The sequence below is a fragment of the Chiloscyllium plagiosum genome, unplaced genomic scaffold, assembly GCF_037043375.1.
Source record: "Chiloscyllium plagiosum isolate Xiang-an unplaced genomic scaffold, Cpla_swu_hap1 HiC_scaffold_25, whole genome shotgun sequence".
Taxonomy (NCBI): domain Eukaryota; kingdom Metazoa; phylum Chordata; class Chondrichthyes; order Orectolobiformes; family Hemiscylliidae; genus Chiloscyllium; species Chiloscyllium plagiosum.
In genome coordinates, this window is record NW_028270163.1 from 19,508,701 (window position 1) to 19,535,594 (window position 26,894).

Consider the following 26,894-nt stretch of genomic DNA (forward strand, 5'->3'; position numbering starts at 1 on the left):
TTGCCATTCCAGATGTAATTTTGGTGGAGGTGAGAAGGGGGTGAAGTCAGGACAGGGGTTTGGTGCTTGTTTCCACCCTCCAAATTGATTAAGTGCCCTCCCCACTCTAAACATGCCAGTAAGGAATGCATAAAATGTCCCATTGGATGTGGAGTCATACAGTCATACAGCATGGAAACGGACCCTTCAGTCCAACTCATCCACACCAACCAGACATCCCAATCTGATCTAGTCCCATTTGCAAACATTTGGCTCATATCCCTCTAAACCCTTCCTACTCATATATCCATCTAGATGCCTTTTAAATGTTGTAACTGTACCAGCCTCCACCATTTCCTCTGGTAGCTCATTCCACTCATGCACCACCCTTTGCATGAGAAAGTTACCCCTCAAATCCTTTTTAATTCTTTCCCCTCTCACCTTAAACTTTTGCCCTCTAATTTGGACTCCCCCACCCTTGGAAAAACACCTTGGTTATTCACCCTATCCATAATTTTATAAACCTCAATTGAGTCACCCCTCAGCCTTCAAAGCTCCAGGGAAAAAGGCTCCAGCCGACTCAGCCTCTCCCTATAACTCAAACTCTTCACTCCTTGTCAATCTTTTCCGCACGCTTTCAAGTTTAACAATATCATCCTTCCTATAGAACGGTGACTAGAATTATACCTTGGTACACTTTGGGATATACTTTTAAAGCTCTGGTATACATTCATATTCGAAAAATAGATCACCAAAGTTAACCTACGTTTGCCTCTTTTTATTTATTATACTATATAATACAATAAACTTTCAAAGCAATGTGGCCATATGGAAAGAAAGCAGGGTGACCGATTTGATGCCTACTCAAAGACCTTATTAGATCTTCTTGGTTCCAAACACGCAAGATGATAAATATTTTCTAATATACACAGAGTCATTTATTCAAAACGACTTTCTGAAAATGTTGTTTCTGTTGCCCGGCAACAGTCAGGAATGTAACTACTGATCCATGTGTTCTCTGTAATATTGGAACATGGGCCAATAGCAGACTGACTCTGCAGCAGCGCTCAATGGGTTTCTTTGTACTCTGAGCATAAACCAAGAATGGTCTGATTTGCAAATCAGTTCCAAGAGATTGCTACCTGGGACCAGAGCTATGAGAATGAACCTTGATTTGTACTTCTGAAGATTTTTGAGCCCCTCTCTAATTTTTAAAAATAGAATTCTATTCCTGAACCTATTGAAATTATTTATTATTAATCACCCTCAGAGTAAAGAAATCTCTCCTCAACTCATCCTAAATGGCCTCCTCCTTATGCAGAGACTGTGTCCCCTGGTTTTAGACTCCCAACGAGAAAAAACATCCTCCCTGCATCCAGTCTGTCTGGTCCTGAAAGAATTTCATACATATAAATCAGATCTCCCTCATTCTTCTAAACTCTAGTGAATACAGGTCCAGCTGAACCCATCTCTCCTCACACAACTAGGGAACCTTTGCTGCACTTCCCCTGTGGCAAATATATCAGGTAGAAATGTCATCAAAGTGAAAATATATTTACATGCAAACTCATCATACATCTCAAGACATCCAAAAATGCTTTGTATACCATGAATTGTGTAAGTAAATCCTGAAGACACGATGCAGATTTCATCTGAATTTTCTTTCATTGTTTGTTGACCATAATGAGATTCTAGCCCTTCTACATATTGTGCTGTGAGATGCTTTTAGCATCAATGTTGATCAGGCAAATTGGGTCTTGGCTTAGTGTCTCATCTGAAGGAGTGCACCTTCAATGTAGTACTCTCCCTCATGACAGTACTGAGCTGGTGTTGCCTCTAAATAAAAGTACTGTTTGCTACAACAGCATCATCCAAATCCCATTTTAGTAATCCTGACTTTTAGGTCAGCTGGCTGCCCATGGAACTGTAAAACATCTAAAATCCTGTCAAAAACATCAAACTCAGCAATGGAAACAGAAGTCTCAACGTTAAATTAAATGTCTAAGAAAATCTGGGTAAAAAGGAAAGGTCCGCAGAGATGGATGGCACAAAGGCCAAAGGGAATCTGAGAGAAGATCACATGGCTCAATCATGTTTCAGAGACTTTTTAAAAGGCTAAAGCATGTTGGAGACAAGGAAAGTTAACGGAGGTGGAGAGGTCCACAGTTTTGAATTTCACGATAGATAAAAATCATGTCTGTACAATTAACATTGAATGCAGCACAATGAGGATGCAGGCTGGAGGAACAACATATGCAACATACAATAATCAACCATAATATTGACGACAAAACTACCAATATACTAAATCAAACCCACCCAACAATGATTATAGCATGATTATCAGATCTTACGGTTCAGTTAGTGTGCCAGGTTAACAAGTTCACTTTCATGAGTTTCAGGCACTCTAATTGGAACATACAACTTTTCCATTGCTAATTTGTCTATTGCTGTTGCCTATCAATGACAAAGCAATTGACTGCAATCAGAGGTTTCCTGACTGCGGATGTCTTCGGGCAACAGTATTAAGTTTTTCAGGTGAAGTTAACTTGTTCCAGATGTTGAACTGGTCAATTTCTGGTCAGTTTTATAAATTCCCATTTTGATTCTATCCAGACGGACCATGTCTGCCAAATTAGCAAAGTTGTATCCAGATGCCTTATTGCTGTAAACTTGATACTTTTCTTTTCTCTAATGGATGACCATTTTCTTTCAGGACTAAAACATAAAACAATTTGTCATGTGATAGTTTTGCAATAAATGAGGTCTTTTTATTTTGCTATTTGTTGTTTGGAAGGACATTGCCCCTTAAAAGTACATTTAAATCTTTAATGTTGCAAAAGTCAACCAATGAAAATATGGATGTTTGGAGGAAAACAGAAGCATTGATTGTAATAATATTTCTTATATTGAATGCATTCAGAAATTACATATTACTCATAAACAACAGTGAACTAAAGTGGAAATGTGTGAGACATGTGTCTTAATGACGTGTAGTGGAACAAAAGTAATTTAGAACTTATTCTGAGTAATTCTGTCTTTATTAACAGTCATAGAATTATTCTGTCTTTATTAACTGTCTGTATTAGAGTCATAGAGATGTACAGCATGGAAACAGACCCTTCGGTCCAACCCGTCCATGCTGACCAGATATCCCAACCCAATCTAGTCCCACCTGCCGGCACCCGACCCATATCCCTCCAAACCCTTCCTATTCATATACCCATCCAAATGCCTCTTAAATGTTGCAATTGTACCAGCCTCCACCAATTCCTCTGGCAGCTCAAACCATACACATACCACCCTCAGCGTGAAAACGTTGCCCCTTAGGTCTCTTTTAAATCTTTCCCCTCTCACCCTAAACCTATGCCGTCTAGCTCTGGACTTCCTGACCCCAGGGAAAATACTTTGTCTATTTATCCTATCTATGCCCCTCATAATTTTGTAAACCTCTATAAAGTCACCCCTCAGCCTCCAACGCTCCAGGGAAAACAACCCCAGCCTGTTCAGCCTCTCCCTGTAGCTCAGTTCCTCCAATCCTGGCAACATCCTTGTAAATCTTTTCTGAACCCTTTCTTTTGCAGAGCGTTGAAGCTGTCACAACATCTTTCCGATAGAAAGGAGACCAGAATTGCACGCAATATTCCAACAGTGGCCTAACCAATGTCCTGTACAGCCGCAACCTGACCTGATCAAGTCCTGGGGATTTATCCACCTTTAACCGTTTCAAGGCATCCAGCACTTCCTCCTCTGTAATCTGGACATTTTACAAGATGTCACCATCTATTTCCTTACAGTCTATATCTTCCATATCCTTTTCCACAGTAAATACTGATGCAAAATATTCATTTAGTATCTCCCCCATTTTCTGTGGCTCCACACAAAGGCCACCGTGCTGATCTTTGCGGGGCCCTATTCTCTCTCTAGTTACCCTTTTGTCCTTAATATATTTGTAAAAACCCTTTGGATTCTCCTTAATTGTATCTTAATTGTATTGTTGGAATATTAACATTTATATTTATTTTGTTTATTTCAGCATAGTTTCCGATGTTATGCACAATCTTGTCAATCAGCACCAATGGTATTTTGGGCCTCAATGTTTTAAAATGGAAATAATTGGGAACAATGAATTTAAGAGGTAGGACTGATTTTAACTAGAAGAAGCTTGGCCTAACAAATGGCTTCTTGGACCCACAATTACACTGCCCTCCAGTTAAATTAAGATCTTTCATACTGCCTCCTACTCAAGCTCATTCTTTTGCAGAGCGTTGAAGCTGTTACATTCCTTCCTCCCTCAGAATTCCCTTCAGCTTCAACAATATTCATATCCTTGAGATCCAAAGTTTGGCCTCACCATTTCCTGACTCAAATTTTCCTCCCTTCTTGCTCTCTTCAGGCCTGTTGTTTCCTCCATTTTAACAGAAAAGCAACTAAACCACACTTTATAGGCAGAGTCAAGTGTAAAGGAAAGGAATGGGAGGATTTATATAGCTCGTAGCAGGAATGTCATATTAAAAAGAGAAATCATTTTGTAGCTTATACAGCACGAGGTCCAAAATGATGAAGGAATTTTTGGCACATTTTCAAAATAATGGATGATTGCTCTTCCATGCACATGAGGGGAGGTATGAAGGAAACTGCTTTACTGCAAATCTGGCCACCCACGAGCCAGAATCTTATTCCTTTCATCATTCTTGAAGACATTCGGGAAACCTCAGCAGAAAGTATTGTTTCCTGTTGTCTTCATATGGAATTATGTCTGTCAGATTTCATTCCTCTCTCAGCATTAAAATAGCTTCATCTACATTTTAATATGACTGTGAGCATTTCACGCAATGTGCATTAAATATTTTGATGGGTGGCAGACTAACATATCAAGAGAGTTCAAGTGATCTTCAAGTGAAAACCTTTAGATTTTCAGAAGTGCTTGACTTGGAATGATCTTCGATCTGAAACACTCAGGGATTGATGCCAAGAGTCAACAGCTCAACTGAAAACTTGTCTCAGTTCCAATTTGCATATTTGTCTTCAGATTGAATTTTGCTTCCTTGTAGAATGAAGAAGTTTGCATTTCTGTTTCGTTCAATCATGACCACAATCTTCCCATCAGAAGTTACCACTGTCTAGAAATTAAACTGGGCTAACCATAAATATAGTGGCTACAAGGGCAAATTAGATATTAGGAGTGCTGCAGGAAGGAACTCACCTCTTGTGTCCCCAAAGCCTGTCTACCATCTGCATGTCATGAGGAGTGCAATGGGATACAACCAAATAATACTGGAAAACTCAGTACGTGTAGAGAAAAAGTTAATGTTTCAGGTCAATGACTCTGTCTTTCTCTCTCTCCATAGGTCCTGCCAGACCTGCTGAATATTTCCAGCATTTTTGTTTTATTTCAGATTTCCAGAATCTATAGTATTTTGCTTTTGTACAATGGAATACCCTCCATTTATGTAGATGAGCACAGCTCCAACAGCTTTCAAGACTATCCAGGACAAAGCAGCCCATCTGGCTACTACACCATCCTCCACCATACCATAGTTGCACAAGTGTGAACTAATTATGAGAAACAGTAACCAAGGTTCCTTTGATGGCACCTACCAAACCTCTAACACTAAGAAAGTTATGGGCAGCAGATACATAGAAACGCCGTCAAATAGCAGTTCCCTCTCAAACCGCACAGGATCCTGAATTGAAACTACATTGCCGTTCCTTCAGTGCTGCTGAGTCAACATCCTGGAACACCCTTCCTCATAGTACTGTGGATATACCTACACCATATGGTCTGCTGCTGTTTAGGAAGGTAGCTCACTACCACCCTTTGAAGGGTAACTAACAATGGGCAATAAACACTGACCTAGCCAGTGACAGTATGTATCAGGAATGAATAAATAAAATGTAAATCATCAGTAGTGGTAGATTTCTTATTTTTTGTTACTGTCTCCACCTGAAATTGGGTTAAAATTGATAGATTTCCATACTTCTAGAAGGGAACTACCAACAAAGGTCAGAAGGGAACACCTAATATTTTGAGCAGCACAGCTTTGGGCAATGGTATCTTGTCTACCGTGATAGTTAAGGTCAGCCAAAGGTCTTCAGCGTCATAGACAATAAATTGTGATATACTGGAGTTAAATTTCCCTTTCGGTGATGGTTCTGAGAAATGTGTCAGATATGTTGGGTCTGGGTGGTCAAAACCGCTCTGAATATGTTGAATTGAAGCTGGCAACTCTGTTCTAGGACCAATGTGTCACAATGTACCTTCAAAATTAAATGCTGCATTTAAACATCAATAACACCATCTGAAATTAGGTGCAATGCAACAAGTGAGAGTGGTAGTCGTAACATCACTGGATTAATAATCTCAAGGTCTTGACCTAATAAATGGCTTAGCTGATGCTCTGGGCACAGTCCAAATTGAACTTACATTCGATTAATGAACCTGGAATTAAGAAGACAGGCGTGGACATTACACGTCCCTTGGCTGTGTTTCTGGTGGGATGGTCAGAAATCTAGGCCACTATTTTCCCACTCACTCTGAATCTCACCCTCATCTGTCCATGTTGTAATATGGTTGGCATGGACAGCTGGTGGGAGTGATTCATTTTTAGAGAAGTTTTTAAAAGGGCAGGATAGAGATGTCCTTGTGCATCATGGGTATCACCCAAAGATTAAAGCCCTTTCCTTCCTCTTAGGCTGTTCCCCAAATCCACATTTCCTCAACACCTTGCAACCAATACCCTGGACTTACCTTACTCCAGTATCCATCGATCTGTCTTCCTCATGGACCTGCCTGCAGTACCGGCAGCATCCACTACTGAGCATGTGGAGGTGTTGGGCAATCAGATTGGCCAGCCTCAATGAAGGGTAGGCCTTCCTCCCAATGTGAGCTGGAAGTCCCATTCTGTCTTTGTTGGGCAGACCTTTTTCAGCATTTGTCACTTTCTGACTGACCTTTTAGTCTGGGGGGTGAGCAATTCACCCCCTGCCCAAGACCTTTTGGATGACATCCAGCCCCCCCTTCTCATGGTAATGGTGACCATGGAACTATCATCAATTATTGTAAAAAAAAAAATCTGGTTCAGTAATGTCCTTCAGGGAAGGACATCTGCTGTCCTTACCTAGTCTGACCTACCTGTACTCCAGACCGATAGCATTGCCACTATTTCTTCAGCATAATTTCAAATTGCCTCACATGCCCCTCAGTTCAGGGACAATTAGGGCTTGGCAACAAGTTTGGCCCTGCCAGAGGTGCCAACTCATGAAAAAATGAAGAAAAAATACTGCCACAGTCCTGAAGAAAAAATGTGTTCCTTTCATAGCCACACGATAGCACGGCCGGCCAGTGAATTCCTTTTGAGGTATTATCATATTCCACGCTGCATAACCAACTGGGTCATAAAGAGATATTTTCCAATTGAGCATCTGTTTGAAACCAAGATACTAAAAATGATCAGTAACTTTAACATCCTCCTGTCTCTGATCTAAATACACTCAAGTCCTCAGAATACTTCATTTAAATAGTGAGTACTGAAGACCTCACAGAATTGCTACAGTGTGGAAGCAGGCCATTCGACCTAACAAGTCCACACCAACCCTCCCACCACATCCTATCCCTGTAAACCTGTATTTCCAATGGTCAATCCACCTTGCCTGCACATCCCTGGACACTATGGCCAATTTAACAATGGTCAATCCAACTAACCTGGACATCTCTGGATTGCTGGGGGATACTGAAGCTTCTCTGCACAGACATGGGGAGAATGTGCAAACTCCACACAGAGAGTTGCCTGAGGCTGGAATCAAACCCAGGTCTATGGAGCTGAGATGAAACAGTGCTAACCACTGAGCTAACATGTATTCTTTCCAAGTATTTTCTGATTGATCTGTTCGAAGTAGGTCGGACTTGCACCTGCGCTTCCTGGTTCAGGGGTAGGGACACTACCACTGTACTGCAAGATCCCCCCTGAAGCTGCTCCATGAAACTTATGTTGACAATCTTCTGTTGGATGCTTTAAGACAAAACTGAAGTGAGAAGCTTTATCGGCGAATTAACTGCTATGACCTTCTAAGGTTAAATTAAATTTCCCTGCACTGCTTTAAACTACAAAACAGACTCTTGCCAGTATTTTACAAGGTACTCTCTCTAAGCTCCAGTGTAAGTGGATTAATCAAATTTGTTTCAAGTCCTTAAAATTTCAGGAAGACTGGCTAATAAATTTCCAGTATGATGATTTTCTTTTGAAGAGGACACAACAATTTATATGAGCAGTGAATCACCAAATTATGCATCCAACCTATAACTGTGTTTACATGAACTGTGAACTTATCCAAGAAACTCAGAATATAGAAATACTATTGATGATTAAAAACACTGTGACACTCTGCCAAATCTCTATTAAACAAACAAGATTAAAGTGGAAGCCAATCGCTAAACATGGCATGTAATTAAATTAAGTCATGATTTAGTAACTTTTAATTTAATTTCCCAGAGAAAAGTTGGAACTCAACTTGTTCTAATTCCTTTAGTTTCTTGGGTACAGCAGTTTATGAGTGGCTGTGTTTGTTTGACTTCAGAGGTATCGGTCAACTGTACGTACATCACCATGACGACTGAACCAACAATTAAGGTAGTTGTGGCCAGCCTGTGGTCCTGTTGAGTTTGCAATCCTAATCTCTCACACAGTTAATAGACAGCTCGAAAGGTGGTGAGACCGTAATTCTCCCAATCTGAGTAACACAGAAAGTGGGATCTGATTTTGCTTCAATAAGATTCTTGTCAGGAATGATTCAGGAAAGGGTGAGATTTTATCATTTCGTAAATGTTTGAATGGCAATCAATACAGGCAAAGGGAAACAGAATCCTGTAACAAATACATTTCAGTTGTACTGACCAGAAGTTGATGTAGTATATAACTTAGTGACAGTCTAAAGCCAATGTCATAACAACTCAATGTTGTACAAGGTATAAAAGAAACCTCAAATGTCATAATCCTCAATCGCATTACTATAATAGGTATATTTTAAACCTGGTGATCTGGACTGAAGAAAACGCTTTTCTTATTTGTCTTACATAGTTACAAAACAATATCAACTTATTTTCATTTTAAATTATTTTTGTACAAGAAGTATTTCCCTCAAAGAAAGGGTTGAGAGTGTTTTGGGGAATACTAAATAGATTCCTCGAAATGTTTAAATAGGCAGCTTTGATTAAGGTTCACTTGAGTTTTGTAAACAATAGCTGTTTTAGGTTTTGCACAATATCATATTTGGCAAGAGCTTAAATATAAAAAAAATAGGAAGCTGTGAGACAACTGGAAACTGTATGTGCTTTTAAACTAAATAAGATTTAAATGGGGCAAAGCAGCTGTGATGCAGTACAGTTGATAAATAACTTAGAAATGTCATTCCATTGGCTTTGTGTTAATCGTTTCAATGCTGCAATCCAGTGTTTGTTTACTTTTGTATAAAATTCCTTCAGGATGACAGGAGGCCTTTTGTGTTATGGGTTATGTTGTGGTCTACTTCCTTGTGCTCTTCTTCTTTGTGCTCTTGTCAATGAACTTGCCCTGTCCTCGCATTCTGACGCAGTGTAGTGTTACAATCCAATTCTAACTGAACTTAAAGGTTTCCATAAGAACAATTTTCTTAAACATGCAGTAAGTTTCCAGAGGCATCTTTACTCTGCAATGATAAAATTTTACTTAGATATTTTGGGAGAGAAGATGAAGGATACACAAGGTCTCTTCCCTGGGGTTGGGGAGTCCAGACGAGATGGCATAGGTTTAGGGTGAGAGGGAAGTATTTAAAAAGGATCTAAGAGGTAACTTTTTCATGCAAAGGGTGATGTGTGTATAGAATGAGCTGCTAGAGGAAGTGGTGGAGCATTTAAATGGGTTTATGATTAGGAAGGGTTTAGCGGGATACAGGCCAAGTGCTGGCAAATGGGACTAGATTAGTTTAGGATATCTTGTCAGTCTGGACGAGTTGAATCAAAGGATCTGTTTCCATGTTGTACATCTTTATGACTTTAAGTACTTGAAAATGAAGCACATTTCATTTTTGACAGCCATTAAACAATCCTGGATCAGGTATGGAAAGCAAAACCCTACCGAGCTTGCATATGGGACTGAAATATTAACACTGAAGTGTTTCACAAGCAACACCCATCCAGATGATCTCAGATGGACCAATGGCAGAACAGATTAGGATTTTGGTGGGCTGAACCTAACATCTGGTCATCTTCAAGGTCTTTGTAACAGTGTCTATCATACCAACAAAATCTGTAACTAGTTGTCATCATGCAGTAAATAATAGCCTTTAACTACAAAAGACTCTTCTAGTTGGACCAGGAAGTGGTTTACCTCTGAGGACCTTTAGTTTGTAGGGAGTAGTAGCAACAACTTGCATCATAAGCAGCAGATCATGTGGACTTGAGTGTGCCTGAAGGATCATCAACTCGGTGAAGGACGCTCTCTGGGCAGTCCGAAACCTATTGATCTTCAGCTGAAGGAGTTGACCCTGACTGAGTGTAGCAGACTGGCACATTCCAAGGTCCAGGACTACATGTTGAGGGATGCGCTGAAGCATGTGGCAGCTGCCGCCAAGACGCGATGGGGAAAGACCACCGTATAACGTCTGCCTGCCTAAAAAGAACAGGGGGCCCGCGCAGTCATTTGGGCTCTGCTGACGCCTCAGCTAAAAATGTAATCGTACAGACCTGTAAATAGGAATGATTACTCTGTTTTGGTATGCAAAGAAATGGAATGTTTACATATGTATGGCATGTCCAATTGTACAGACCATCAAAGTATTTATGAATAAAGTATATTTTTGAAATAAAAAAAAGTATGCTCATACTACTTAACCCAATGACATGTTTTAAGATTCAATGTCAGAGGAGTCCTTCTGTACTGTACCAATGTGTATTATAAGGCTTTCTTAAGTTCAGTGGAGACTTATCTCAGGAAAGTACCATCTTCTATACTGCTGTGTGTTGGGTTTCTGAACACAAGTTCCAATTTAAAGGCAGTTATGTCACCTGGGGCCATGTTGCTTCAGACCTGACAAAAATTATTACACTAGTACCCTGATATCAATGTTAGGATATTAAAAACAAAGATCTGAGGATGCTGGAAATCTGCAACAAAAACAGAAAGTGCTGGAGAAACACAGTAGAGCTGGCAGCATCTGTAGAGAGAGTTTTGGAGATAATGTTTCAAGTCTACTGACCCTACACCAGAACTGAAAGTAGCTGGAAAGGGTGGTATTAATGGTGATGATGGAGTTGGGGAGTAAATGGAGTACATTGTTCCCAGAGAGATAGAGAGAGAGAGAAAGAGAAAAGTGGAGATAGGTAAATAAATAGAGCATCAGGATCTTTGAATAAACCTTTTTATCAAGGTTGATCCTTGGTTAGTAAAACAGTGTTTACTCTTTCAGTGATGTCACTTTACACCAAGTACCATAAGACATAGGAGCAGAAATTAGGCCATTCAGCCTAATGAGGATAGTCACTTGCTTGACGGAGTGAAGGAGGTACGGTCACTTCTTTTTACTACAGAAGTTGGTCAGTCTTTAGCTCCAAATTTACACACTACTTGCTTCAGTAGGAGATCCCAGATGCTGAACCTTCCGTCCTGAATCACAGGGCAATGGGCAAAGCAGCACATCTCTATGGACAGGGGATGTCCAGTTTACAAACACTTGTACGAATGAATGTGATATGAGACAGGGCATATTGATATAAATTTTAAAGATCTGCTATATAAATGTTTCCTTGTTTTTCCGAACAGCTGTTTTATAGTGTCTTGTGTTGTGTTCCAACATGTGTACAAATCGATTTACAAATGGACTCAAGAACAGAGCCCATTCGCACCTGGGGTCAGCCTGTATCATATAACAGTTGGGTGAAAAAAATATCCTGTTCTATCCTGTTGCTAACTACTCTTATCCTGATGAAGCGCTCCTGCACGAAACATCAATTTTCCTGTTCCTCGGATGGTGCCTGACCTGCTGTGCATTTCCAGCACCACTCTAGTATCTGCAGCCCTCACTTTTGCTTAACTACTCCTATCTGTCATGTTGTCTTCTACCATGCAACTTACTTTGCTAACTATCTTTATATTGGCAGAAAATATGGGTGGGAAACATATTATCCATCCCTTCATCAAAATCATTTATATACATTGTAAACAGTTGAAGTCCCAGCACTGATCCCTATGGCACAGCACTCCTTTATCCATAGCACATATTATGTCCTCAAAGAACTTCATGAGGTTAGTTAAAAATGATTTGGCTTTCACAAAACCATATTGATTCAGCCTAATTACCTTGAACTTATCCAAGTGCACTCCTATAGCTTCTTTCATGATAGCTACTAACATTTACCCTATGTCAGATATTAAGCTAACTGGCCTCTAGTTTCCTACTTCCTATCTCCCTCTGTTTCTGAATAAAATCACGAAATTCACAATCTTCTAACCTAATGGGACCATCCCAAATCAAGGTGTTTTAGAAAATTAAAGCCAATGCATCAACAATTTCATTAACCACTTCTTTTACAAGGTTAGACTGAAGTCCATCTTGACCTGGGCACTTGTCAGCCTGCATTCTACCAACTTACTTGATACTATTTTTGTGATAATTATTATTTTTTTCTGAGTTCCTCCCATCCTTCCACTTCCTGATTTATTTCTTCTTCTGGGATGTTACTTGTAATCTCTACGACTGAAATAAAATACGTATTCTCTTCACCCACTATTTCCTTATTTTTCATAATAAATTTTCTGTCTGATTTTCTATGGGACCCTTGTTAACACCTTTCTTTAAATATTTATAGAAACATTTACTGTGTGTTTTTTTATATTTCGGTCTAGCTTTCCCTCATAACTGAAGTTTCCCTTCTTTAATTTTTTTAATCATTCCTTTTTTTAAATATGCTGTCTAATCTACTGATCTGTCATTTATCTTTGCGCAATCATATGCTTTTTCTTTGATACTATCTTTAATATTTCTGGTAAATCACTGATGGCAGGTTCATCCTTTGGAATTCTTCTTGTTCACTGGAATGGATCTTTTCCATATATTATTAAATATCCCCTAATATATCTGCTCCCTGCATTACTATTCTCCTATAATTTAGCCTAATTTATCCTAAATTGCCAGCTCTGCTTCTATGCCCTCATAATTGCCCCTATTTATATTCTCCAGATCTTCTCAGGCCTCCCTGAGTGTAAACTTCAACCATTTTTTGGTCACTACTACCTTCGGGTGCATTCACTCTAAGGTGATTAATTCATCCTAACTTACTGCATAACACTTGGTGTAGTGTAGCCTTTTCTCTGGTCACCTACAGAACTTGTTGTACCAAGAAGCTATCCAGAATACATTCCACAAACTCCTTATCTAGGCCACCTTTGCCTATCTGATTTTTCCAGCTGATATAGGGATTAAAGAATCTTACATTATTACTGTACCTTCCTGGCAAGCTCTCACTAATTCTTCTTTTATGTTCCACCCTCTAGCGTGGTTAATGTTTGGGGGTCTGTACATTACTCCCAAAGTGACTTCTTGGCTTTAACATTTCTCATTGTTACCCAAACTGTCTCCACATGCAGGTACAGTTGGCAGTTCGGAAGGCAAATGCCAAAATGTTGGCACTAATATCAAGCGGGCGAGAATACAAGAGTAGAGATGTACTGCTGAGGATGTAAAAGGCTCTGCTCAGAATGCATTTGACATATGGTGAGCAGTTTTGGAACCGTATCTATAGAAGGACATGCTGGCATTGGAGGTGGGGGAGTCCACTGGAGGTTTACAAGAATGATCCTAAGGATGAAAGGCTTGCCATATGAGGATCAGTTGAGGATTCGGGGTCTGTACACAGTGTAGTTTAGAAGGATGAGGGAGATCTCATTGAAACATGCAAAATACTGAGAGGCTGGATAGAGTAGATGAATAGAAGATGTTTTCACTAATAGGAGAGATTGGGACCTGAGGGCACAGACTCAGAATGGAGGGACGATCCATTAGAACTGAGATAAGGAGGAATTTCTACAGCCAGCCGGTGGTGAATCTGTGGAACTCACCGTTGTAGAGGGCTGTGGAGGTCAAATCATTGTGTGTATTCAAATTAGGCATAGATAGGTTCTTCAACAAGGTAAAAACAATGACTGCAGATACTGGAAACCAGATTCTGGATCAATGGTGCTGGAAGAGCACAGCAGTTCAGGCAGCATCGAGGAGCTTCAGCAAAATCGACGTTTCGGGCAAAGGCCCTCCTGATGAAGGGCTTTTGCCCGAAACGTCGATTTTTGCTGAAGCTCCTCGATGCTGCCTGAACTGCTGTGCTCTTCCAGCACCATTGATCCAGATAGATAGGTTCTTGCCGAGTAAGGGGATCAAAGGTTATGAAGAGAAGGCAGGAAAATGGGGCTGAAAAACATATCATCTATGATTGAGTGGTGGAGCAGACTTGATGGGTCAAATAACCTAATTCTGCACCTCTATCTGTGGTCTTATAAAGTCTGAGCTGAAGCTGCTTGAACTTTAAACACTTGTTGCAGACATGTTTGCTCTGGACCAAACTGGCATCCAGGAACTCCCATATGCTGCAACTGAGACACATCACTTGTCCTGCCATCTTTAATATGCTGAAAGGAATTCTTTAATTCTAAGACATTCTTTATATATATATATATATTTAATTAACCTTTACAGAGTTGCTATACTATTTTTAACTATTGAAAGAAACCTTAATCATTTACCAGATACTCACTCATCCATTAGTCAGCTTCTCCTCCTGTAGCACAGCAAGAATCAATTCCTGGTGACTCAAAAGGCAAAAACAACAGGAAAACTCTCTCCCTCCGAGTCCTGAAACCACTTGAATCACACCAGCACTCTTGCATGCCAACACTCGGAACAGTCGTGCTAGCTCTGCTCTTTACAAACTGAGCAAAAGAGGCCTCCACAACAGAGCAACCCTCATCTAAACATTCCGGTCTGGCACTGAGACTGGGGTATTAATGACAATGGAGAGCACGAAAGTATTTCCATTCGCAGTCTCACTGTGGATCCACTGGATATGGTAGGAGGGCTAGGAATAAATGGTGAATCAGCTTGCACAGACTATGTCCAGATGGCTGTAAAACATCTTCTCTCTTGGCTCCTGTTTACCAACTCAGAAAATAGCCAACATTCTAGGGACATGCCGAGTAGTAACTAAAAAACTGATCAACCTGTTCAGGAAAAAAATGATGTGGATATGCCCCGATCTACATCAATGGAGCTGAGGTGGAGAGGGTTGACAATGTCAAATTCCCAGGAGTGACTGTAATTAACAATCTGTCCTGGTCCTCCCAGGTACATGCGACAGTCAAGAAGGCATAACAATGCCTTCTTCCTCAGGAGGCTAAGGAAATTCGGCATGTCCATAAGGACTTTCACCAACTTTTACCGATGCACCATAGAAAGCATTCTATCTGGGTGCATTAAGGCTTGGTATGGCAACTGCCCAGGATTGTAAGAAATTACAGAAAATTGTGAACACAGTCCAGACCATCATGCAAGCCAACATTCCATCCATGGACTTCATCTACACTTCTTGTTGCTGCTGAAAAGCAGCCAACATCCTCAAAGACCCCGTCCACCCCAGTTATACTGTCTTCCAACCTTTTCTATCAGGCAGCAGATAAAGAAGCTTAAACACATGTACCAACAGGTTCAAGAACAGCTTCTTCCCCGCTGTTACTAGACTGCTAAATGGACCTCTTAACTTTCAAATCTAATGGTGATTTTGCTTCTGTGCACCTCCTGTGCAGCTGTAACCTTTACATGCCTCACTCTGCCGAAGCACCCTATGATCTGAATGTCCTTGTATGTTACGATCTGCCAGTACTGCATACAAAACAAAACTTTTCACTGTACTTAGGTACATGAGACAACAATAAATGGAAAAAAAAGCTTCAAAAACACTTGGAACCTCTCTTTGCAATGACATTAAAGATTGGAAGGGCTTGTTACCAATTTTTGAAATGACCAGTGAACAATATCACACTTTGAGCCACAATGCCTTAGCAATGACTAAGGCAGATCAATGGCAGAGAAACAAAGAAACACAGGCAACTCCTGCATTCTGGATTACACCACCTCCTGGGACATCCTGCACCATCTGCCCAAAGATCCGCAGCTCACAAATCTGTAAGTTCAGGTAGGTGAGGACAGAGAGCAGACACTTGCACAACTCAATAGAAACCCCCATCCAAGAATTGAGGGACAGCTGACAATGGCACTAAATGAAAATATTTGCTCCATTGTTTAGGTGGATGGGAGATGATGGAAGCCCAGAGTAGATCGTATTTTGGAAGAATGAGGTCAAAGATTCATCCAATCTCATTTAATTCAATGGTAAACAAAAATAACCCTATAAAAAAGGATCATATTTGAATTAAAATAAAAAAAGTTAATTCCTGAAATTTCAGTAAACTTTCTTTACAGTAGTAAATCCACAGAATATTTATAAATGTTTCTTTCCAAGCAGTGCAAAGTTTTTGAGGATAATATTATCTTTATTTAATTACTGTACTAAGGGTTAAGCACAAGTCTAATAGCGTTTCATAAAAGCTGAAGATTATTTTGAGCCTCTCAAGGTAGTCTTGTACAGAATTGGGTTTATTTTAGAATTCTTTGTTATGGGAATCATTGCCTTTCATTGCTGCTTATTTTGTAAGTTAAAATTGGCAGAGGAATTCTGATGTAGAGATACCCGTCACATACTGGCCCTTTCTAATGGGGTATGCAACAATCAGAGATGAGCCGTTGGACAATATTTTTTCCAATACAAAATGTTTGCTGATGGAACTCTGACACTATGCACATTTGAAAGAAGAACTATTTTAGGTCCGACCATGGTCCTCACAATAAGAATACAGTCTGTGCCTTTGTAACATGCTATTATCCCCCACGGGTTGTTAAAGCAGAATGCATGATGAAATGGCATTTTCTCCAGAATCCTGTGGAGACTCAAAACTTAGTGAATCACTAAGTAGGAGTCAACAGGACAGATCACCTGACAGCAGCAGGAATATTAGAAATCAGTGCACAAAGTTAGACACATAATGCAGCTCTCTAAAAGTCCTTGGTGGAGTGGGACTGAACTGGTCCTCACCCTGAACAACTTCTCTTTCCAATCCTCCCACTTCCTCCAAACCAAAGGAGTAGCCATAGGCACCCGCATGGGCCCCAGATATGCCTGCCTCTTCGTAGGATATGTGGAACAGTCCATCCTCCGCACCTACACTGGCATCACCCCCCACCTTTTCCTCCGCTACATCGATGACTGTATCATCGCTGCCTCGTGCTCCCACGAGGAGGTTGAACAGTTCATCCACTTTACCAACACCTTCCATCCCGACCTCAAATTCACCTGGACCGTCTCAGACTCCTCCCTCCCCTTCCTAGACATTTCCATTTCTATCTCGGGCGACCGAATCAACACGGACACTTACTATAAACCTACCGACACCCACAGCTACCTAGACTACACCTCCTCCCACCCTGCCCCCTGTACAAACACCATCCCATATTCCCAATTCCTTTGTCTCCGCCGCATCTGCTCCCAGGAGGACCAGTTCCAATACCGTACAACCCAGATGGCCTCCTTCTTCAAAGACCGCAATATCCCCCCAGATGTGGTCGACGATGCCCTCCACCGCATCTCCTCCACGTCCCGCTCCTCCGCCCTTGATCCCCGCCCCTCCAACCGCCACCAGGACAGAACCCCACTGATCCTCACCGACCACCCCATCAACCTCCAGATACAGTGTATCATCCGCCGTCATTTCGGCCACCTCCAAATGGACCCCACCACCAGGGATATATTTCCCTCCCCTCCCCTATCAGCATTCCGAAAAGACCACTCCCTCCGTGACTCCCTCATCAGGTCCACATCCCCCACCAATCCAACCTCCACTCCCAGCACCTTCCCCTGCAACCTCAAGAAATGCAAAACTTGCACCCACACCTCCCCCCTTACTTCCCTCCAAGGCTGTTCCCAAGGCTCTGAAGAAGGGCCTGTGCCCGAAATGTCGAATCTCCTGTTCCCTGGATGCTGCCTGACCTGCTGTGCTGTTCCAGCAATAAAGTTTCAACTTTGATCTCCAGCATCTGCAGACCTCACTTTTTCCCTCCAAGGCCCCAAGGGATACTTCCATATCTGCCACAAATTCACCTGCACCTCCACACACATCATTTATTGCATCCGCTGCACTTGAGGTGGCCTCCTCTATATTGGGGAGACAGGCCGCCTACTTGCGGAACGTTTCAGAGAACACCTCTGGGACACCCGGACCAACCAACCCAACCACCCCGTGGCTCAACACTTCAACTCCCCCTCCCACTCCACCAAGGACATGCAGGTCCTTGGACTCCTCCATCGCCAGACCATAGCAACACGACGGTTGGAGGAAGAGCGCCTCATCTTCTGCCAAGGAACCCTCCAACCACAAGGGATGAACTCAGATTTCTCCAGTTTCCTCATTTCCCCTCCCCCCACCTTGTCTCAGTCAAATCCATCGAACTCAGCACCGTCTTCCTAACCTGCAATCTTCTTCCTGACCTCTCCGCCCCCACCCCACTCCAGCCTACCACTCTCACCTTGACCTCCTTCCACCTATTGCATTTCCAGCGCCCCTCCCCCAAGTCCCTCCTCCCTACCTTTTATCTTAGCCTGCTGGACACACTTTCCTCATTCCTGAAGAAGGGCTTATGCCTGAAACGTCGATTCTCCTGTTCCTTGGATGCTGCCTGACCTGCTGCGCTTTTCCAGCAACTCATTTTCACCCCAGCTATTAATAATCTATATTAATGACACTGATATGGGACATAAATGAAGATTTCCAAATTTGCAGAGGAGGCCAAACTAAATGGACATTTGAACAGTGGGGACCCTGGAAGGACGTTCCAAAATGTAGACACTCTAAATTTGCAGGTACAAAATTGGCTGATGGAATATAATCTGTAGAAATGTGAGGCTAACCACTTTGTAAGGAAAACAGAACAATACAAAATAAAATGGAGAAAGGCTGGAAAGTACAAAACTTCAAAAGGGATTTGGATGTCCTTGTTTATCAGTTCTTTTAGTCAACATACATGTTGAGCAGGCAATTAAGAAGGTAAATGGTACCGCTGGCCTTTATTATAAGAGGATTTGAGGTTACCTGCAAAGCCGTCTTACTGCAATTATCTGAGCCTTGGTGAGACCACACTTGGAGTATTGCATGCCTTACCTATAGAAGGATTTATTTGCAAAAAAGCCTTCACTAAGCTATTCCTTGGGTGGAGTAATTCTCTTATGAGGAAGAATTATGTAGACTGCACCTTCATTCTTTACAGTCTATAAGAATCAGGGGCTATGTCATTAAAACATACAAAATCCATTCCAGTATTCACAGGGTAGATGCAGGAGCAGTGTCTCCCTCAATTGGGTAGTGTGGGGAGGGGTGTCTCTGGGGAACATAGTCTCACAGTAATGAGGAAGCCATTCAGGACTGAGATAAGGAGGAAGTTCTTTATTCAAAGGGTGGTAAATCTTTTGAATTCTCTGTCCCAGAGGGCTATGGATGCGAAGTCAGTGAACTGTTTAGATTAGATTAGATTCCCTACAGTATGGAAACAGGCCAGTCGGCCCAACAAGTCCACACTGACCCATTCCCCAACCCCTATATTTACCCCTTACTAACACTAATACTATGGGCAATTCACCTATGCGGTGGGAGGAAACCAGAGCACCTGGAGGAAACAAACACAGACAAGGGGAGAATGTCCAAACTCCGCACAGACAATTGCCCGCAGTGGGAATTGAACCTGGGTCTCTGCCGCTGTGAGGCAGCAGTGCTAACCACTGAGCCACCGTGCTGCCCGTGTTCATGATTAGATTAATAGATTGCTGCTTTTTAAGAATATCAAGAGATTTTGGGAGAGTGCAGGAAATGAATATTGAAGTTGAAGATCAGCCACTAACTTAGCGAATGGCGGAACAGGCTCAAAGGGCTGATGGGCCTACACCTGCTCCCATTCCTCATACTCTGAAAAAAATATCAAAGGGATTTAGGGATATTGCAGGAAAAAAGGTGTTGAAGTCGAAGTTCAATAATGGTCGAGTTGAATGTTGGGCTGGGTTCGAGGGGCTGAAGAGCCTACTCCTACTCCTATATCCTAGTTCAAGGGCTGTGTTTCTTACAAGCACAGCTCTGCAATGGAGTTGCTAACTTTCCCAGATTGTCCTGCTGTCCCCAAAAGTAAAGTTGACTTTGTTATGAACAACCCAGAAGAAAAATCATCAGAACAAAAGAAATAGGAGGAGCAGGCAATAAATTTATTGTGTGTGATTTCTTCTATTCTTTTTGAACAGCTCCAGTTTTTATTAGTTCGAAAAATATTGACTGTATGATAAATGGACTGTTTTACTGAGAGTCACAAATCACTCAACCGGGTAATGAGAGTCTGTTTGCTTTCCAGTTGGTATGGAAAAGAATTTCATTGAAAGAATGGCATTTGGGGTAGGGGGAGGGAATTGGTGTAAGAAGGGAGCAGAGTGGTCATAGGCAAGCAATTAAGTTATGAAATCCCCAGGAACACACCCGGGAATTGGCAATTTCAATGAAAATGCAGATAAAAGATTTTGCTGAAACAGCCCATAACTCACATTAATCTGAGTTCTAAACTAGACTTAAAAATCATCATTGCGTCAAACGCAGGGTATCCTGCATTGTAAAGATCATTTAGGTTTTTAAATCTTCTTTACCCTGAGTTGCAGGGTTAGGGTTAGGGTTAGGATGGGGGTGAGGGTAACTGGATTCTGCAGAACAAGTAAGTTTGCAAGTGACACCAAAATTGGCGGTGTGATGGACAGTGAAAGAGTTTACCTCAGAGTACAATGGGATCTTGATCAGATGGGCCAATGGGCTGAGGAGTGGCAGATAGAGTTTAATTTAGATAAATGTGAGGTGCTGCATTTTGGAAAAGGAAATCTTAGCAAGACTTATACACTTAATGGTAAGGTTCTAGGGAGTGTTGCTGAACAAAGAGACCTTGGAGTGCAGGTTTTGTTCCTTGAAAGTGGAGTAGCATGTAGTTAGGATATTGAAGAAGGCATTTGGTATGCTTTCCTTTATTGGTCAGTGCATTGACTATAGGGGTTGGGAGGTCATGTTGCAGTTGAACAGTACATTGGTTTGGCTGCTTTTGGAATATTATGTGTAATTCTAGTCTCCCCGTCATAGGAAGGATGGTGTGAAACCTGAAAGGGATCAGAAAAGATTTACAAGGATGTTGCCAGGGTTGGAGGATTTGAGCTACAGGGAGAGGCTGAATAAGTGGGACTGTTTTCCTAGTAGCATTGGAGGCTAAGGGGTGACCTTACAGAAATTTATAAAATCATAAGGGACAAGGTCTTAGCCCTGGGGTGGGGGAATTCTAAACTAGAGGGCATAGGTTGAAGGTGAAAGTGAAAAAAATTAAAAGGCACCTCAAGGGCAACTTTTTCATGGAGAAGGTGGTGTGTGTATTAAGAGAGCTGCCAGAGGAAGTGATGGAGGCTGGTACAATTGCAATATTTAAAAGGCATCTAGATGGGTACATTAATAGGAAGGGTTTAGAGGGATGGGACCAGGTGCTGGCAAATGGGACTAGATTTACCTGAGATATCTGGTCGGCATAGACAAGTTCGTCCATGTGCTGTAAATCTCTGACTCTAAGTAGCTTTGGATCTATTTAACCAACAAATTGGAGGAATTCGACATTAACACCACCATGATTGCAAATAAAACCAAAATATGATTGGATGAGTTAATACGTCAAATCAGCCACATAAAGAATGGGGAAGGAAGATTGGATTAAGACACAGAGGGATGGAGAGAAAAGAGGTAAAGGAATGAAAAATAATTAAAATTCAATATTTTTATAGAGAATCAATCAGACTGCACACTTACATTTATTAATTTTCAGCAGTAGCCGTTTTGGATTAGGGTGGACAAAGTCGGAAGTCATATGACACCAGGTTAAGGTCCAACAGGTTTATTTGAAATCATAAGCTTTTGGAGTGCTGCTCCTTCACCAGGTGAAATCCTGACTTCACCTGATGAAGGAGCAGAGCTCCAAAAGCTTGTGATTTCAAATAAACCTTTTGGACTATAACCTAGTGTTGTATGATTTGTCATTTTCAGTAGTTAACAGTTGGCACCTTGATAAAAGGGTATTTAAACTAAAATGGATAAGACTTTACTTTCTGCTACTCAAATATAGCAATGTCACACTGTTCAACACATTTCAATGGTGAGTGCAAAGATTACATCGTTTTATTGTTCTTTATGTTTTGATTGTAGATTAAAATGGAAAAGGACTGGCTTTGAAAACAAGGATTGGGAAAGAATCATGCACTTTTGGAAACAAGGTTGGTGTAACTCATTGAGATGTGTGTTTACACAGTTGCTTTTGCAGCAGTGGTAAACTGAGACAAGGCATGTGTGTATGTGCTTATACGTGCCTGTGTATGTGCATGAAAGTGATTTGACTGGCAATAGGTAGCTCATTGTTTTGCGTAAAGGAAACTAGTTGTGGATACCAGGAAGCATTAGCTAAACAACAGTGAATCTTGCACAAGAAAACAGCTTGAGGATTTACAATATAGGGGTAAAACCCTCTGTGTTTCTATCTCTCTGCAAGAAAAGCACCTGAAGCCTGAAAAAAGCCATGTATCTTCTCCACTCAAATGCTCAAAGCTGTTGACGTTAAACAGAAACTGACTCAGTTTGTAATTTGTGCACCAATCACCCACTACCTCCTGTGAAGAGGAGAAAGAACCCAGAGAAAGGGATTGAAAAATAGAAAGTCTTGATAAGGAGAAATTCACCTCATTGAACCTGCGAACTAGTGTTATTGAACTGTGTTTCCCCAGGTTATTTTTCCCTCCACCCATAACACCATTTTTTTTTGTTTATCTCTGTCTGCATGTGTGTGTAGGCATTTAAAAAGGAATCCGAATTTCAACTATTATGTGTTGATAGCTCAGCTTTTAAAAATCTGTGGCTAGAACTTAATTTATATGTAATAGGAGCGATTCTTGTTAAGTAAGGGAGCCTCAGAAGTACGTGCTGTTAAACTGAGTCCATTAGATAGGTAAATTGAATATTTTGATTAAACATCAACTTGTGTTGACTCTGGGCCTTGATATTCAGCACACTTTCCCAAGTGGCTTATAACATGAGTCAGAGAGACGCTGTTAGTGCAAAGCTGACGTTGTTTAATTGTACATTTGTTCCTTGTCAGAAGCTGTTGTACAATTTCCACAATGCAAGGCCAATAGCCATGTGGCAAGATCTACTCCAGTGGGCCCCAGATCAATCTTGGCTCATGTCTAGATACACAAAACTTTTGTGATTTACTGAAATAAAATAAATGTTACAATTATTCTATAGAATTTGAGCAACAAATCAGGCAGAATAAGGTTCAGTTGTTTTGTTAAGCCCCCCCTCAATTGACTGGGCAGATTAACAATCTATAGATTGATTATCTTCAATGTACAAAAGCTTCCAAGCACTGGATTCAATGTGGTTTATCACCATCACATTTTGCCGTGTCATGCAAGAAGAGACTATTGCAACTTATCAGCTGATCCCTTCAAGTTTGAACTAAGTGCTGTGTGCAAGAACCTTACCCCGTAGATAAATCTTACAAAGTCAGCATTCGCTATTCATTTCTAGTGGAACTGAAGCTGAACAAATGACGCACAGAGAGAAATGTAGCATGGCTTATGGCAATCTGCAGGAAATCTCACTTGAATAGTCACCAATGAACCAGCTCCCTTTCTTACTTAACAACATTGCTTTTGCATCTGGAAAGAGTGCAACTTCTGTACTCCGAGTTGAGTTCTCCCTGGCACTCACAAACAGACTTAGTCAAACCATAAAAGCTCAGAGGGGCTTTCTGATACTGAAAGGCCTCTTGTAAGTCAACAAACCAAGAATTGTGTCTATGAAATGGTTCCAAGTAAAGAAATGTATCCTCAGAATTATAACTGTGATTAAATTCATCCCATCAATTCTCAAACTGGAATTCTCCTCCTACAATTGTTTACTTAATTTATCTGTACCATCTATCGGGCAGTATGGTGGCTCACAGCGCCAGGGACACAGGTTCGATTCCAGCCTCAGGCAACTGTCTGTGTGGAGTTTGCACATTCTCCCTGAGACTGTGTAGGTTTCCTCCCACAATCTAAAGATTAGGTTAGGTGAATTGGTCATGCTAAATTGCCCATGGTGTACGGGGATGTGTAGGTTAGGTGCATTAGTCAGGGGTAAATACAGGGTAGGGTAATGGGTCTGGGTAGGTTACTCTTCGGAGGGTCAGTGTGGACTTGTTGGGCTGAAGGGCCTGTTTCCACACTGTAGGGATTCTAATCCTGAAATTCTGAGGTAACTGTTCCACACTATGGCAGTAACATTATAAAAAAATGGCTTCACTTGGTCAAACACAGCAATTGGGTTTGCAAAACTGAGATACAGAGCTGAGTTCATTTATACTGCAGATGAATGCAGTGAGGCAATAACTAACCAGTAACACCTTTGGTGTCATTTTATTAAAAGTAAATTGTTCAACAACAGAGCTGCGTAATTCTCTATTCTATCAATCTGATCTATATTAAATTAATATTGTGTTGCTCCACAATGATTCAGTTGGCAACATGTGTTGAGTTAAACAACACCATCGAGGGAAACTCCAGGTTAGATCCCTGAGCTTTCAGCTCCGATGAGGACATCTATGGAGGATGGACAAGTGTTTGAATTTATGGTGCTCCATGTCACCTTCCATGGGGCTTCCAGCTTCAAGAACCCTCCTGCTTTTTGGACAGCAAGTTTACCTTGTAGCTGTGAGCTTGGGAAATCAGAGTCAGGTGACTGTCGCCACACAGAACATGGTTTTGACCCCGACAGGGGGATTCCTGAAGTCTGCAAGGAGAATCTTACCAAGCGTCTATGTTGATATCTGTCCAATCAATCTCAGGAGATTTACAAATGGAGTCAGTTTCCAAAACCACAGTTAAGGTTTCCATTTACCAAATGCATTGTACTGGAAAGTGCACATTTGTAGATCCAGGGCAGGGCAGAGTCTGCCTCAACATCAACCAACAGTTAAATGTCCAACTGGAATATCGATCTCTACATTCACACATAAATAATAGTCCTGAAAACAAAACCATTGGGGTCATGTTCCAAAGGAGCAGTACATCGGAAATAGTACATACATGGCACTACCTAGTTATTCAGGGACCTAGAATGACAGCCTAATGAATATGAGTTCAAATTTCACCATGGCAGTTTGATTATTTAAATTCAGTTCAACAAAACCTATGGAAATAAATGGTATCGGAGAACACGATCATGGGTTAAACTTTGCCAGCAAGTGGGAATTTTGCCAGCAAGTGGCAGACAGTACTTAACAACGGCAGTGCCCACTGGTGTGCCCATTACCCAATTCTGGTTACGTACACCGAGGCTGATTTCAGGGCAGCAGCACTTCCTATTCCATGTGGCCCATATCAAATTAAGCTCATTCTGACCTCATTAAAGCGAATTCATGGCTGAGTTTCGGTGCCTGGAGGTGGGTTCATAGTGGCAGGCCGAGAGGCTCAGTGCTCCAGGTGGACTGAGGAGGCCATGGTTTGCCCTGTAGGGATGGGGGAGGGGTTCCTCTCCTACGATGGTGGCCTGTTGTCTATCTTTTGCTTAAAGATTTTTAAAAAGCTGGTGAGAGGGGCCTCCATGGTGAAACATTACCTCAGTTATTTTCCTTCCATAATAACCTTCTACTCCTCATAGCCTGAAAATCTTCCGCCTAGGAACCCTCCAACCACAAGGGATGAACTCAGATTTCTCCAATTTCCTCATTTCCTCTCCCCCCACCTTGTCTCAGTCCCAACCCTCGAACTCAGCACCACCTTCCTAACCTGCAATCTTCTTCCTGACCTCTCCGTCCCCACCTCCTCTCTGGCCTATCACCCTCACCTTAACCTCCCTCCACCTATCACATTTCCAACGCCCCTCCCCCAAGTCCCTCCTCCCTACCTTTTATCTTAGCCTGCTGGACACACTTTCCTCATTCCTGAAGAAGGGCTCATGCCCGAAACCTCGATTCTCCTGCTCCTTGGATGCTGCCTGACCTGCTGCGCTTTTCCAGCAACACATTTTCAGCTTTCTTTGCACTGTGCCAACAGTGACAACTTTAATTTACATAATGTGCTTCATGCAGAAGCCTTTCAAGATGCTTTATAAAGGCAGGGAAGGAATTGAAGAGAAGATATTTCAAAGGCATAAAAAATATGATAACAGGCCATGTTCTGAGAGCTAATTGAGATGTAATAGGTGATTTTTGAACAAGTGTGGGTTGTGGGATGTGAGTGTTTGAGAGCTGGATAAAGGGAAAGAGGGAATGAGTGTACAAAAGAATGTATAAATTAGGAGAAGTACAAGGTCATTCAGCCCTTTGAACCTGTTCGTTCATTCCACAAAACCATGACAAACCTAATTCCTAATATTCCCGGCCACTCCCAGTAACTTTTCAACCCCTTCCTTATCTGCCTCAACATTATTCAATGATTGTGCTTTTACTTTTGGAGGATGAATCCCAAAAATGCACTCCACTGAGAAAGATTGGATTAGGTTAGATTCCCTACAGTGTGGAAACAGGCCCTTTGGTCCAACAAATCCACACCGACCCTCCGAAGAGCAACTCACCCAGACCCAGTCCCCTCCATTTCCCCCTGACTAATGCACCTAACACTACGGACAATTTAGCATGGCCTAGTCACCTAACCTGCACATCTTTGGACTGTGGGAGGAAACCGGAGCACCCGGAGG

General features: G+C 41.6%; 1 protein-coding gene across 1 annotated transcript in view; it reads right to left on the reverse strand.

Annotated features, from left to right (window-relative positions):
- The window catches only part of qtgal (queuosine-tRNA galactosyltransferase), a 385,611-nt gene that overhangs the window by 59,512 nt on the left and 299,205 nt on the right, over window positions 1-26,894 (reverse strand). The window lies entirely within an intron of this gene.